Here is a 14,107-nt window from a genome sequence, read left to right as displayed (position 1 = left end):
TACAGCGAAGACCGATACAAAATATTTATTTAAATTCTCTGCCATTTCCTTGTTTCCCATTATTAATTCCCCAGTCTCATCTTCTAAGGGACCAATTTAGCTACTCTCTTCCTTTTTATATATCTGTAGAAGCTCTTACTGTCTGTTTTTATATTTCTTGCTAGTTTACTCTCAATCTATTCACTTTTGTTTTCGTTGTCCTTTGCTATTTTCTAAAAAGTTCCCAATCTTCTGGCCTTTCATTAATCTCCGCAACATTGTATGCCTTTGTTTTCAATTTGATACCACCCATTACTTCTTAGTTAGCCATGGATGGTTCATCCTTCTTAGAGTCTTTCTTTCTCACTGGAATATATCTTTGCTGAGTTATGAAATATCTCCTTAAATGTCTGCCACTCCTTATCTACTGTCTTACCCTTCCTTTGTAATTGCCTTTATTTTTCAGGGCACTATTTTGAGACCCAAGTTTCTCACCCTCAAACCGATTTTGGAATTCTACCATACTATGATCACTCTTCCCAAGAGGATCCTTTACTATGAGATCATGAATTAATCCCAGTCGCATTACACATTACCAATTCTAAAATAGTCTGCTCCCTGGTTGGTTCAACAGCGCATTGTTCTAAGAAAACATCCCGAATACACTCTATGAACTCTTCCTCAAGGCTACCTAATCTTTATATTGATATATCCAATCAATATAAAGATTTAAATCATCCATGCTTATTGCAGTACCTTTCTTATAAGCCTCCATTATTTCTTGATTTATATGCTGTCCTGATAGGCTACTCCCACCAGTGACTTCTTTCCCTTATTATTTCTTATCTCCACCCATACTGATTCTACATCTTGATCTTCTGAGAATCAGAACCATCTGACCTCTCAAGTGGGCGTAAAAGATTCCATGACGTTATTTCGAAGAAATCTCTCTGGTGTCCTGGCTAACATTTATCCCTCAACCAACATCACTAAAACAAAGGAGAAAAGGAACAGTCGATAACAGGATATTAATTAGTCTCCTCTTGGAGAAATCAAGGAATCGACTCACTGTCTGTCGGAAACAAAGCTGATTTATTTGATCGTTGTTTGACAGAGGGTGCAAAAAAGATTTACAAGAATGATTCCAGGGATGAGGGACTTCAGTTACATGGATAGACTGGTGAAGCTGGGGTTGTTCTTCTTAGAACAGAGAAGGTTGAGAGGAGTATTGATAGAGGTGCTCTAAAATCATGAGGGGTCTGGACAGAGTAGAGAGAAAATATTCCCATTGGCGGAAGGGTCGAGAACCAGAGGACCCAGATTCAAGGTGATTGGCAAAAGAACCAAAGGCGACATGAGAAAAAACGTTGTTTTAAGCAGCGAGTGGTTAGGATCTGGAATGCACTGCCTGAAAGGGTGGTGGAGGCAGATTCAATCATGGCTTTCAAAAAGGGCATTGGATAAGTACCTGAAATAAAACATTTGCAGGGCCACGGGGAAAGGGCGGGGAGTGGGACTTGCAGAGAGCCGGCACGGGCTCGACGGTCCGAAAGGCCTCCTTCTGTGCTGTAACCATTCTATGATTCTATGATATCCAGAAAATTAAACTCCAGCCCAGTTACAGGGATTAATTACACCAGCAGCAACAAACTCCAACTGTCCGAGTGAACAGGGTTCAGTCCTGGATGTGATTAACGGCAACAATAAAAGCAGAATCCAACCCCTGCAGTCACTTGTGAACTCGCTGGTGTCTCACCAGGCTGGATGAACAAGTGAATCCCTTCCCACACACAGTGCAGGTGAATGGTCTCTCCCCAGTGTGAACTCGCTGGTGTTCAGTGAGGTTGGATGTACGAGTCAATCCCTTCCCACACCCGGGGCAGGTGAATGGCCTCTCCCCGGTGTGACTGCGTCGATGAGTTTCCAGCGCAGAGGGGCAATTGAATCCCTTCCCACAGTCCCCACATTTCCACGGTTTCTCCATGGTGCAGGTGTCCTTGTGTCTCTCCAGTTTGGACGATCAGTTGAAGCCTCGTCCACACACAGAACACATGTACGGTTTATCCCCGCTGTGAATGGTGTGATGTTTTTTCAGGCTGTGTAACTGGTTGAAGCTCTTTCCACAATCAGTGCACTGGAACACTCTCACTTGGGTGTGTGTGTCTCGGTGCTTTACCAGTCACACTGATGTTTGAAATCTTTTCCCACAGACAGAGCAGACAAACGTTTCTCCTTTCACATTCAAAGGCCGATGATATTCAAGTGAATCGAGTGACTCTGTCAGACCTTGATATAATTGCTTAGAGTTTCCCAGTCTGTAAATCCTCCTCTTCTAATATCCTGCAAAAGGTGTTTACGAAAGTCAGCACTGGAAGTGCAGGATAGAAATTGAGGACAGACAATCCTACTTTTTATGGAACATTCTTTCGTTTCTTGTTCCCCAAAGCTGTAAATTCCCGTCCCACACACTCTCCCTCCACCCTGTGCTGAAATCCAAACTCATCACACCAGCTCCTTCATTTCTTTCTTCCATCTGCAGTTTTCTCACTCCCTCTTCTCTGGTTGGGTTCAGGTCTACAGCCTGTCTGTGCAGACTGAGAATAAATGAGGAAATGATTTTCTCTCCAGGTCACTGGGACCCTAAAGTCCTGCCCGCCCTCTGCTCCTGTACCAAGATGGCCACACAGGTGCCCTGATCCTGTCCAAGAATTCGGCTAGTTACCCCGAGCGGGTCAAACATGGGTTCTGCCAGCTCATATTCGGGGTCTGAGGCCTACACCAGGTGTTTATGAAACTGCCCAGCCCATCCAGGGGTCCAATTCCTCCGCTGAGCCCACAAGCTCCTACTGACTCGCGGAACGTCTCTTCCGCCTCAGACCACCTCCACCACTGGCACTGTGCCTGCTCAGAGCACAGTCCGGTCCCGTGTCTGGGCTCCTGGTGTCATTGATAGAGCGCTTTACGCCTGCGTGGGGTATTCTGGTTACAGAAGTAAACGTCGCAACATTTGGTAGTGAAATGGATTTATTCAGGACAGACAGCAGAGATTATTGCAGGAAATAACACAGTGCAGTGAGAAAGGAAATGCAGTGGATGTTGTGTAGATGGATTGTCAAAAGGTGTTTGATAAGGTGCCGGACAGGAGGCTTGTTGATCAAATTAAGGCTCATGGTATTAAAGGGAGTGGGGCCGCATGGAGAGGAAGTTGGGTAAAACTGTGGTTAATGGATGTTCTTCAGACTGGAGGGATGTAAACAGTGGTGTCCCCAGGGTCAGTGTTGGGACCATTGCTCTTAATATAGAGACAGGATCTGGGCTAGGGAATAAGCACATAAGAATTAGAAGCAGGAGTAGGCCCTTTGGCCCCTCGAGCCTGCTCCACCATTCAATAAGATCATATTGATTCATCAATTGATCCACCACTACGAAAAACAATAAGAATAAAACTGGACGGACCACCCGGCATCGACCTCCGCACCGGCTACGGACCCGACAAAGGCCCACCCAGCCCAGTCTTTCTCATCAACATCTGGGGACTTGTGCCAAAATTGGAAGAGATGTCCCAGACTAGTCAAGCAACAGTCTGACATCGTCATACTCACAGAATCATACCTTTCAGCCAATGTCCCAGACTCCTCCATCACCATCCCTGGGTATGTCCTGTCCCACCGGTGGCGGTACAGTAGTATACAGTCGGGAGGGTGTGGCTCTGGGAGTCCTCAACACCGACTCCGGACCCTATGAAGTCTTGTGGCTTCAGGTCAAGCATGGACAAGGAAACCTCCTGCTGATGACCACCTACCGCACTCCTTCAGCTGATGAATCAGTGCTCCTCCATGTTGAACACCACTTGGAAGAAGCACTGAGAGTAGCAAGGTGCACCGAATGTACTCTGGGTGGGGGACTTCAATGTCCATCAAGACTGGCTCGGTAGCACCACTACTGACCGAGCTGGCCGAATGCTGAAGGACATAGCTGCCAGACTGGGCATGCAGCAGGTGCTGAGAGAACCAATACGAAGGGAAAACCCTACTTGCGCCCATCCCTTCGGAAAGAGGACGAGAGTGGGAGCAGCGGTAAGCCTACAAAGGGCGTGAGTCAGCCGAGCAGCGGGACTTCGGAAAGGGCGAGAGAGCGGGAGCAGCGGTAAGCCTACAAAGAGCGTGAGTCAGCCGAGCAGACAGCCGAAACAGCACCAAGTGACCTGGGAGGAGAAGAAGTAAAAAGATTCAAAATGTGACATCACAGAAAAGCAGGCAAGTGATTGGTTGGTCAGTTTTTCTCTCTTTTCTTGGGCATTGGTTTAAATTAAGAGCTGGGATTAAAAATCTTAACTTTCAAAACGTGAAAACTTAATTAATTGAATACATTCGAGATGGCAGGGCAGCAATGTGTTACTGCTGCTGCATGTGGGAGCTGGTTGACCCCATTGAGGTCCACAGCGACCACATCTGCAGCAAGTGTTGGCTGCTCGAGGAACTTCAGCTCCACGTTGATGAGCTGGAGTCCGAGCTGCAGACACTGCGACACATCAGGGAGGGGGAGAGTTACCTGGACCCTGTGTTCCAGGAGGCAGTCACACCCCTTAGATTCATCAATTCAAATTTGGTCCGTGGTTAGGGACAGGATGGTGTGACTACGAGCGAGGCAGCTGTGGGGATCCAGGAGGTAGTGATGGAGGAGCCTCAGTCCTTGCAATTGTCCAACAGGTACGAGATTTTTGCTCCCTGTTTGGACGAGGGCAGGGACTGCAGGGAGGATGAGCAAACTGACCACAGCGCCGTGGTACAGGAGGCCATTCAAGTGTGGGGGGGGGGGGGGGGGGAAAGAGTAAAAAGAAATGTTGTAGTGTTAGGAAACAGTATAGTTTCAGAGATAGATACTGTTCTCTGCAGCTGAGAGCGTGAGTCCCGAAGGCTGTGATGCCTGCGCGGTGCCAAGGTTAAGGACATCTCCTCTGGGTTGAAGAGGGATTGGAGTTGGAGGGGGAAGATCCAGTTGTCGTGGTCCACGTAGGTACCAATGACATAGGCAGAACAAGAAAGGAGTTCTGCTGAGGATTTTGAGCAGTTAGGGTCTAAATTAAAAAGCAGAACCACAAAGGCAATAATCTCTGGATTATTACCCGAGCCACAAGCAAATATATTTTGGTGAGAAGGAAAGACTTTAAGCGACGAGGGAACTATCTGCGGTTAATGAAGGAAGTAAAGGATGGGATCAAATTGAAAACAATGGCATACAAAGTGGCCAAGGTTAGTGGGAGGCCAGAGCATTGGCAAATGTTTTTAAAAACAGCAAATGATGACTTAAGAAATAATAAAGAGAGGGAAGATAGATTATGAGAGTAAACTAGCAAGCAATATAAAAAGAGCTTCTACAGGTATGTAAAAAGGATAGGGTAGCTATAGTAAACATTGGTCCTTAGAGGATGAGACTGGGGAATTAATAATAGGGAACAGGGAAATGGCAGAGACTTTGAACAAATATTTTGTATCAGTCTTCACGGTAGAAGACACTAAAATCACCCCAATAATAGATAATCAAGGGGCTATAGCGAGGGAGGAACTTAAAGCAATCACTAAAGAAAAAGTGCTCAGTAAAATAATGGGATGAAAGGTGGAAAAGTCCCCTGGACCTGATGGCTTGCAACCTCAGGTCTTAATACACAGTAAAGCTCCCTCTACACTGTCCTATCAAATACTCCCAGGGCCGGCACAGCACAGGTTAGATGCAAAGTAAAAATCCCTCTACACTGGCCAACAAACATTCCAAGGGCAGGTAAAGCAGGGGTTAGGCAGAGGGTAAAGCTTCCTCTATACTTCCCTATCAAACAATGGCAGGGCAGGTACAGCACGGGTTAGATGCAGAACAAATCTCCCTCTAAACTGCCTCATCAAACATTCCTAGGGCAGGTACAGCGCGGATTAGATATAGCGGAAAGCTCCCACTACACTGTCCCATTAAATACTCACAAGGCAGGTACAGCAATGGGTTAGGCAGAGAGTCAAGTTTCCTCTACACTGTCCCAGGGCAGGTACAGCACAGATTAGATACAGAGCAAATCTCTCTCTCCACTGTCCCATCAAAACCTCAAAGGATGGATACAGAACATAAAAAGTAGGAGCAGGAGTAGGCCATTTGGCTCCTCGAGCCTGCTCCGCCATTCAATAAGCTCATGGCTGATCTGATCCTGGCTTCAACTCCACTTCCCCTCCCGCTCTCCATAACCCTTGACTCCCTTATCATTCAAAAATTTCTCTATCCCCACCTTAAGTACATTCAATGACCCAGCCTCCACAGCTCTCTGAGGTAGAGAATTCCAAAGATCACGACACTCAGATAAGAAATTCCTCCTCATTTCAGTTTTAAACAGGTGACCTCTTATTCTGAAACTATGCCCCCTAGTTCTACATTCCCCCAAGAGGGGAAACATCCTCTCTGCATCTACAATGTCAAGCCCCCTTAAAATGTTATACATTTCAATTAGATCACCTCTAAGTCTTCTAAACTCCAATGTGTATAGGCCCAACCTGCTTTACCTTCCTTCATATGACAATCCCTTCATCACAGTAATCAACCCCTCGTGAACCTCTCTGAACTGCCTCCAGTGCAAGTATACCCCTCCTTAAATACGGAGACCAAAACTGTACGCAGTTCTCCAGGTGTGGTCTTACCAACGACCTGTCCAGTTGTAGAAGGACTTTTTTACTTTTATGCTCCATCCGCCTTGCATTAAAGAACAACATTCCATTTGCGTTCCTAATTACTTGCTGTACCTGCATGCTAACTTTTTGTGTTTAATGTGCAAGGACCCCCAGATCCCTCTGTACCACCGCATTTTGTAATCTCTCCCCATTTAAATAATAATTTGCTTTTTTATTTTTCCTACCAAAGTGGATAACCACATTTTCCCACATTATACTCCACCTGCCAATTTTTTGCCCACTCACTTAGCCCCTCTATATCACTTTGTAGATTCTTTGTGTCCTTCTCACAACTTCCTAGGTTAGCACAGGTTCAGTACATGGCAAATCTCTGTCTACATTAGCCCATCAAACACGCCCAGGACAGGTACAGCATGGATTAGATACATTGTAAAGTTGCCTCTACACTGTCACATCAAATACTCTCAGGGCAGCTACAGCACGGGTTAGGTACCGATTAAAGCTCCCTCTAATTGTCCCATCAAACACTGCCAGAGAAGGTGCAGCACGGGTTAGATAGAGAAAAGCTCCCTCTGCACTGTCCCAAAAACAATGCCAGGGCAGGGACAGTACAGGTCAGGTACAGAGTAAAGCTCCCTCTACACTGTCCCATCAAACAATGCCAAGGCAGGTACAGCCCGTGTTAGATACAGAATAAACCTCTATCTACACTGTCCCATCAAACACTCGCAGGGCATGTATAGCATGGGTCAGATACAGAGTATATTTCCCTCTATATTGTCCCATCAAACACTCCCAGGATAGATACAGCACAGATTATATACAGCCTAAAGCTCCCTCTACACTGTCCCATCAAACACAACTAGGGCAGGTAGAGTACGGGTTAGATACAGAGGAAAGCTTCCCCTACACCAACCCATCAAAGCTCACAGGGCAGGTAGCGCATGGGTTAGATAGAGCAAAGCTCCCTCTGCAGTGTCCCATCAATCACTCACAAGGCAGGTACAGCACGGGTTATGCAGAGAGTAAAGTTCTCTCTGCACTGTCCCATCAGACACTACCAGGGCAGGTACAGCACTGATTAGATACAGCGTAAAGCTCTCTGTACACTGTCCTGTCAAAAACTCCCGGGGCATGTACAGCATGGGTTAGATACAGAGTAATACTCCCTCTACACTGTCCCATCAAACATTCCCAGGGCAGATACAGCATGGGTTAGATACAGAGCAAATCTCCCTCTACACTGTCCCATCAAACACTCCAAGGGCAGGTATGGAACATAAGAAATAGGAGCAGAGTAGGCCATTTGGCCCCTCGAGCCTGCTCCGCCATTCAATAAGATCGTGGCTGATCAGATCCTGGCCTTAACTCCAATTCCCTGCCCACGCTCCATAATCCTCGACTACCTTATCTTTCAAAAATCTGTCTATCCCCACCTTAAATACATTCAATGACCCAGCCCCCACAGCTCTCTGAGGTATTGAATTCCAAAGATTCACAACCCTCAGAGAAGAAATCCCTCCTCATTTCCCTTTTAAATGAGCGACCCCTTATTCTGAAACTATGCCCCCTAGTGTTAGATTCCCCCACGTGGGGAAACATCCTCTCTGTATCTACCCTGTCAAGCCCCCTCACAATATTATACGTTTCAATAAGATCACCTCTACGTTTTCTAAACTCCAATGAGTACAGTCCCAACCTGCTCAACCTTTTTCATTATGACAACCCCTTCATCTCAGCAATCAACCTCGTGAACCTTCTCTGAACTGCCTCCAGTGCAAGTACATCCTTCCTGAAATAAGGAGACCAAAACTGTACGCAGTACTCCAGTTGTGGTCTTACCAACACCATGTACAGTTGGAGCAGGACTTCCCTACTTTTATACTCCATCCCCCTTGCAATAAAGGCCAACATTCCATTTGCCTTCCTAATTAATTGCAGTAACTGCATGCTGAATGTTTGTGTTTCATGTACAAGGACCCCCAGATCCCTCTGTACCACCGCATTTTGTAATCTCTCACAATTTAAATAATAATTTGCTTTTTTATTACTCCTACTAACGTGGATACCCTCACATTTTCCCACATTATACTCCATCTGCCAAAGCTTTGCCCACTCACTGAGCCTATCTATATTCGTTTGTAGATTCTTTGCGTTCTCCTCACAACTTGCTAGGTGAGCACAGGTTAGATACACAGTAAACCTCTCTCTACATTATTCCATCAAACACTCGCAGTGCAGGTACAACACGGGTTAGGTGCAGAGTAAAGCTCCCTCTGCACTGTCCCAAAAACACTTCCAGAGCAGGTACAGTACTGGTTAGATATACAGCAAAGCTCCCTCTACACTGTCCATTCAAACACTCGCAGGGCAGGTACAGCACGGGTTAGATACAGAGTAAAGCTCCCTCTACACTGTCCCGTCAAACACTCACAGGACTGGTATAGCATGGATTGGATATAGCGTAAAGTTCCCTCTACACTGTCCCATCAAATACTTCCAAGGCGGGTACAGTACATGTTAGATACAGCATAAAGCCCAATTTATACTGTCCCGTCAAACACTCCCAAGGCAGTTACAGTACAGGTTAGATACAGAGTAAACCTCTATCTACACTGTCCTATCAGACACTCCCAGGGCAGGTGCAGCTTGGGTTAAATAAAGAGTAAAACTCCCTCTATATTATCCCATCAAACAATGCCAGGGCAGGCACAGCAGATTAGATACAGAGTTTCCCATGTGGTGGCTGCTGTGCAATGGCCACCATACGTTAAAAAAAGCCACGCACAGGCATCTTCCACCCTTCAGGATGTAGTTCAGGATCTGGAATATTAGGTCCTTCATTGAAACACCTGTGAACTCATCCTTTTTTGGCGTAGAAGCAAGTCATCCTCGTTTGCAGATGACACTAAGCTGGGTGGCAGTGTGATCTGTGAGGAGGATGCTAAGAGGCTGCAGGGTGACTTGGACAGGTTAGGTGAGTGGGCAAATGCATGGCAGATGCAGTATAATGTAGATAAATGTGAGGTTATCCACTTTGGTGGCAAAAACAGGAAGGCAGAATATTATCTGAATGGTAACAGATTAGGAAAAGGGAAGGTGCAACAAGACCTGGGTGTCATGGTACATCAGTCATTGAATGTTGGCATACAGGCACAGCAGGCGGTGAAGAAGGTAAATGGCATGTTGGCCTTCATAGCGAGAGGATTTGAGTATAGAAGCAGGCACAGCAGGCGGTGAAGAAGGTAAATGGCATATTGGCCTTCATAGCGAGAGGATTTGAGTATAGAAGCAGGGAGGTCTTACTACAGTTGTACAGGGCCTTGGTGAGGCAACACCTTGAATATTGTGTACAGTTTTGGTCTCCTAATCTGAGGAAAGACATTCTTGCTATTGAGGGAGTGCAGCGAAGGTTCACCAGACTGATTCCCGGGATGACAGGACTGACATATGAAGAAAGACTGGATCGACTAGGCTTATATTCACTGGAATTTAGAAGAATGAGAGGGGATCTCACAGAAAAATATAACATTCTGATGGGATTGGACAGATTAGATGCAGGAAGAATGTTCCCGATGTTGGGGAAGTCCAGAACCAGGGGTCACATTCGAAGGATAAGCCATTTAGGACCGAGATGAGGAGAAACTTCTTCACTCAGAGAATTGTGAACCTGTGGAATTCTCTACCACAAAAAGTTGTTGAAGCCAGTTCGTTAGATATATTCAAAGGGGAGTTAGATGTGACCCTTATGGTTAAACGGATCAAGGGGTATGGAGAGAAAGCAGGAATGGGGTACTGAAGTTGCATGATCAGCCATGATCACATTGAATGGTGGTGCAGGCTCGAAGAGCCGAACGGCCTACTCCTGCACCTATTTTCTATGTTTCAAGGGACTGCCAATGATGATGATGAGATACAGAGTAAACCTCTCTCTACACTGTCCCATCAGATAAAACTCGGGCAGGTAGAATACAGGTTAGATTCAGAGGAAAGCTTCCCCTACAGCGACCCATCAAAGCTCACAGGGCAGGCAGAGCACGGGTTAGATAGAGCAAAGCTCCCTCTACATTGTCCCAACAATCCCAGGACAGGTACAACACTGGTTCGGTAAAGAGCGAAGCTCCCTTTATACTGTCCCATCAAGTACTCCCAGGGCAGGGACAGCACGAATTAGATACACAGTAAATCTGTGCCAGAGGAAACTGTATCCCAGTGAGAGTCAGTGCCAGAGGAAACTGTACCCCAGTGAGAGTCAGTGCCAGAGGAAACTGTACCCCAGTGAGAGTCAGTGCCAGAGGAAACTGTACCCCAGTGAGAGTCAGTGCCAGAGGAAACTGTACCCCAGTGAGAGTCAGTGCCAGAGGAAACTGTACCCCAGTGAGAGTCAGTGCCAGAGGAAACCGTGCCCCAGTGAGAGTCAGTGCCAGAGGAAACTGTATCCCAGTGAGAGTCAGTGCCAGAGGAAACTGTACCCCAGTGAGAGTCAGTGCCAGAGGAAACTGTACCCCAGTGAATCAGTACCATAGGAAACATGCAGCAGAGCCTGGTGTCCAGTCGTCTTGGATCCCCTTGCCATTGGACCAAGACCTTGCTTTGCCAAGCCCGTGTGGTAGCTAATGTGCAAGGGCCACCTCACGTTAAAATAATTCATGCTGTTAGCAATACAAAACAATCCTCTTCCTCTGCAGTTATCAGTCTATTGCAATTCCCTATGCCTGTAGTTTCGTTATATTACAATTTAAAATATCTTCAGTTATCAGCAACAAATTGCATTTATATCACACCTTGAACATAGTAAAATGTCCCAAGGCACTTCACAGGACCGTTAGCAAACAGAATTTAATACCCAGTCACGTAAGGAAATATTAGCACAGGATTAAAAGCTTGTTCAAAAGGGTTGGTATTAAGGAGCATTTTGAAGCTGGAGAGGTTTAAGGAGGGAATTCCAGAGCTTATGGTCTCGGCAGCTGAAGGTACGGCGACCAATATTGGAAGGATGAAAATTGGGGCTGCTCAAGAGGCCAGAGTTGGAGGAATGCAAAGATCTCTGAGGGTTGTAGGGCTGGAGGAGGTTACAGCAATCGGGAGGGGCAAGATCCTGGACGGATTTCAAAACAAGGATGAGCATTTTGAAATCGATGGAGCAGGAGCCAATGTAGTTCAGCGAGCACAGGGGTGATGGGTGAATGGAAATTAGTACAAGTTGGGATGAGGGGGCTGAGGACAGATTGAGTAGAATAGGCCTATATTCTCTGGAGTTTAGAAGAATGGAAGGTGATATCATTGAAACACAGAACTGACATGGGCTGGATAGTCTAGAGCTAGTGGTCTTAGTATTAGGATAAGAGATTGGCCATTTAAGACTGAGATGAAATATTTCTTCACTTAAGAGTTGTGAATCTTTGAAATTCTCTATCGAATAGAGATCTTACTGAATGGCAGAGCAGACGGGAGGGGGCGTATGGCCTACGCCTGCTGCTACTTCTTGTGTTCTTGAGTAAGGATACGGGCAGGAGTGTTTTTGATAAGCTTAAGCTTGCGGAGAGTGCGAGGTGTGAGGCCGATCAGGAGAGCAATGGAATAGTCCAATGTAGTGGTAACAGAGGCATGGATGAGGGTTTGAGCAGATGAGCTGAGGAAGGGGCAGAGACCGGCGATGTTATGGAGCTGGAAGTAAACGTACTTGGTGATTGAGGGAATATGGGTTCGGAAGCTCATGTCGGGGTCAAGTACGACGCCAATCAATAAATTGCAATTCTCCATATCTGTGTTTCAGTATATTCAAATACTACATATCTCTAGTGATCAATGCTTCAATAGTAGTACTTATCAATATATTTTCTGTTAATTCCAAATGTTCATGAATGAATAATTGATTTTGTCAGTGGTAGGCCATGCTGGTATTTCAGATTGGTCTGTGCATCGTGATCAATGAATTGACTCTGATGCTTCCAGTTCAATCTTTCCAATGGCTTTCTCACCAGATGGGAAATATTTGAACATTGAGATCTGATGGTGTCGGTGTGAGTTCAGCCCCACCGAATGTACAGAGACGGGTCCATCTGCTGGGCTCTGCCTCAAACTGGAGTCACCTCTTAGATCAAAGCCCTTTACTCTAAAACACACACAAGATTCACTGTGACTGTGTGTTTAGAGACAGAAACTGATCTCACTTCACATCCCATTGCACGGCCTCATGCTGGATAATTATGCTCGGTGGTCAGACTCTCCCAGTCTTATTTCCTGTCTTACCTTGTACCTTTGTGTACAGTCTACAGAACCAGTGTGTATCTGAGTAAATGGCACTTTCTCTTACCTTTCTCCCCAGTCGATCTATTGAAGCGCTTTCAATCAGAAAGGGCTCCCTGGTTGGTGCTCTCACAATCCTGTGCTGGTTCACCTGCTATTGTTCCTCAGTCCACAATCCCTGTTTCCTTCCAGCTGTGGAACTTTCTCAATCACTCCGCCATTCACCGGGAGATCTAATTATGGCAGGGCAGAAAATTAGAAGAATATTAATGTTGTGAAGTGGAATGTAGTGTAAAGTGTTTTTCCAATGTTTCAGAAAAGTCTATGTCCAGTATTTCTGTTTGATTTTATCCTATTCCTCAAGATTCCTGACCCGCCCGTCTGGACTTACAGAAAATCACCAGAATTCTGCCCGGGTTACACACTGACTGATCTCACTGGACCCATCCTCCCCGGGTTACACTGTCTGATCTCACTGGGCCCCCGGGTTACACACTGTCTGATCTCACTGGGCCCCCGGTTACACACTGTCTGAGCTCACTGGGCCCCCGGGTTACACACTGTCTGATCTCACTGGGCCCCCGAGTTACACACTATCTGATCTCACTGGACCCATCCACCCCGGGTTACACTGTCTGATCTCACTGGGCCCCCGGGTTACACACTGTCTGAGTTCACTGGAAGTTTCAGTCTATCTCCCGCATGTCCCCAAACCCTGAGCTCCGGGGTTGTGTGTTCAGTTCGGTGTATTCCCTCACAGACTCACCGTACCCTCCCCGCCCACCGGCCGAACGCTCGGCCTCGGCCCCGGCCCCGGCCGCCCACCATCAGCCCGGTGCCCTGCGGACCCCGGTTCCCGACATTGTCAAACCGCTGGTTGCAGCAAACTACGCGGCATCCGGGGACTGGGGGTGGGGAGGGCGGCACCGAGCATGCGCACTGCCGCCACAGAGCGCGTTCCTGCATAAATTAATGACCTTCAGAGAATTCCCGGCCGTCTATTGGCTGCATGAAGCAGATTGCCAGCCACTCCCACCAATAGGAGCCGGCAGCGCAGCAGAGCCCCGCCCACTGTGATGATGCCGCGCTGGGCAGCTCTGTAGTTCCGTGGCTCCTGATTTCAAAAATTCCGACCGTTCAACCGTTACCAGTAAACGTCACAGCCCCGCCCACATCGCCTGTGACGTCAATGCTGAGGGGCGGGACTGGTCTCA

The 14,107-nt window shown here is 46.8% G+C and overlaps 1 protein-coding gene across 4 annotated transcripts in view; it reads right to left on the bottom strand.

Moving 5' to 3' along the window:
* LOC139273524 (histone H2A type 1-J-like) overlaps nucleotides 1–13,798 on the bottom strand; it is a 53,813-nt gene extending 40,015 nt beyond the window's left edge. For 3 of the 4 annotated variants that reach the window (XR_011595178.1, XM_070890464.1, XM_070890465.1), the window contains exons 1-2: nucleotides 13,660–13,798; nucleotides 12,961–13,126 (exon numbers count right to left, since the gene is read on the bottom strand). The gene's annotated coding sequence lies outside the window, so the exon portion shown is untranslated. Of the gene's footprint in view, nucleotides 1–1,084; nucleotides 2,320–12,960; nucleotides 13,127–13,659 lie in introns of those variants that run through there. The other variant, XR_011595177.1, reaches the window with a different exon arrangement.
* Between the last annotated feature and the right edge of the window lie 309 nt (nucleotides 13,799–14,107).

This window comes from Pristiophorus japonicus, chromosome 9 (assembly GCF_044704955.1).
Source record: "Pristiophorus japonicus isolate sPriJap1 chromosome 9, sPriJap1.hap1, whole genome shotgun sequence".
NCBI lineage: Eukaryota > Metazoa > Chordata > Chondrichthyes > Pristiophoridae > Pristiophorus > Pristiophorus japonicus.
This window is presented reverse-complemented; position numbering and strand designations above follow the sequence as displayed.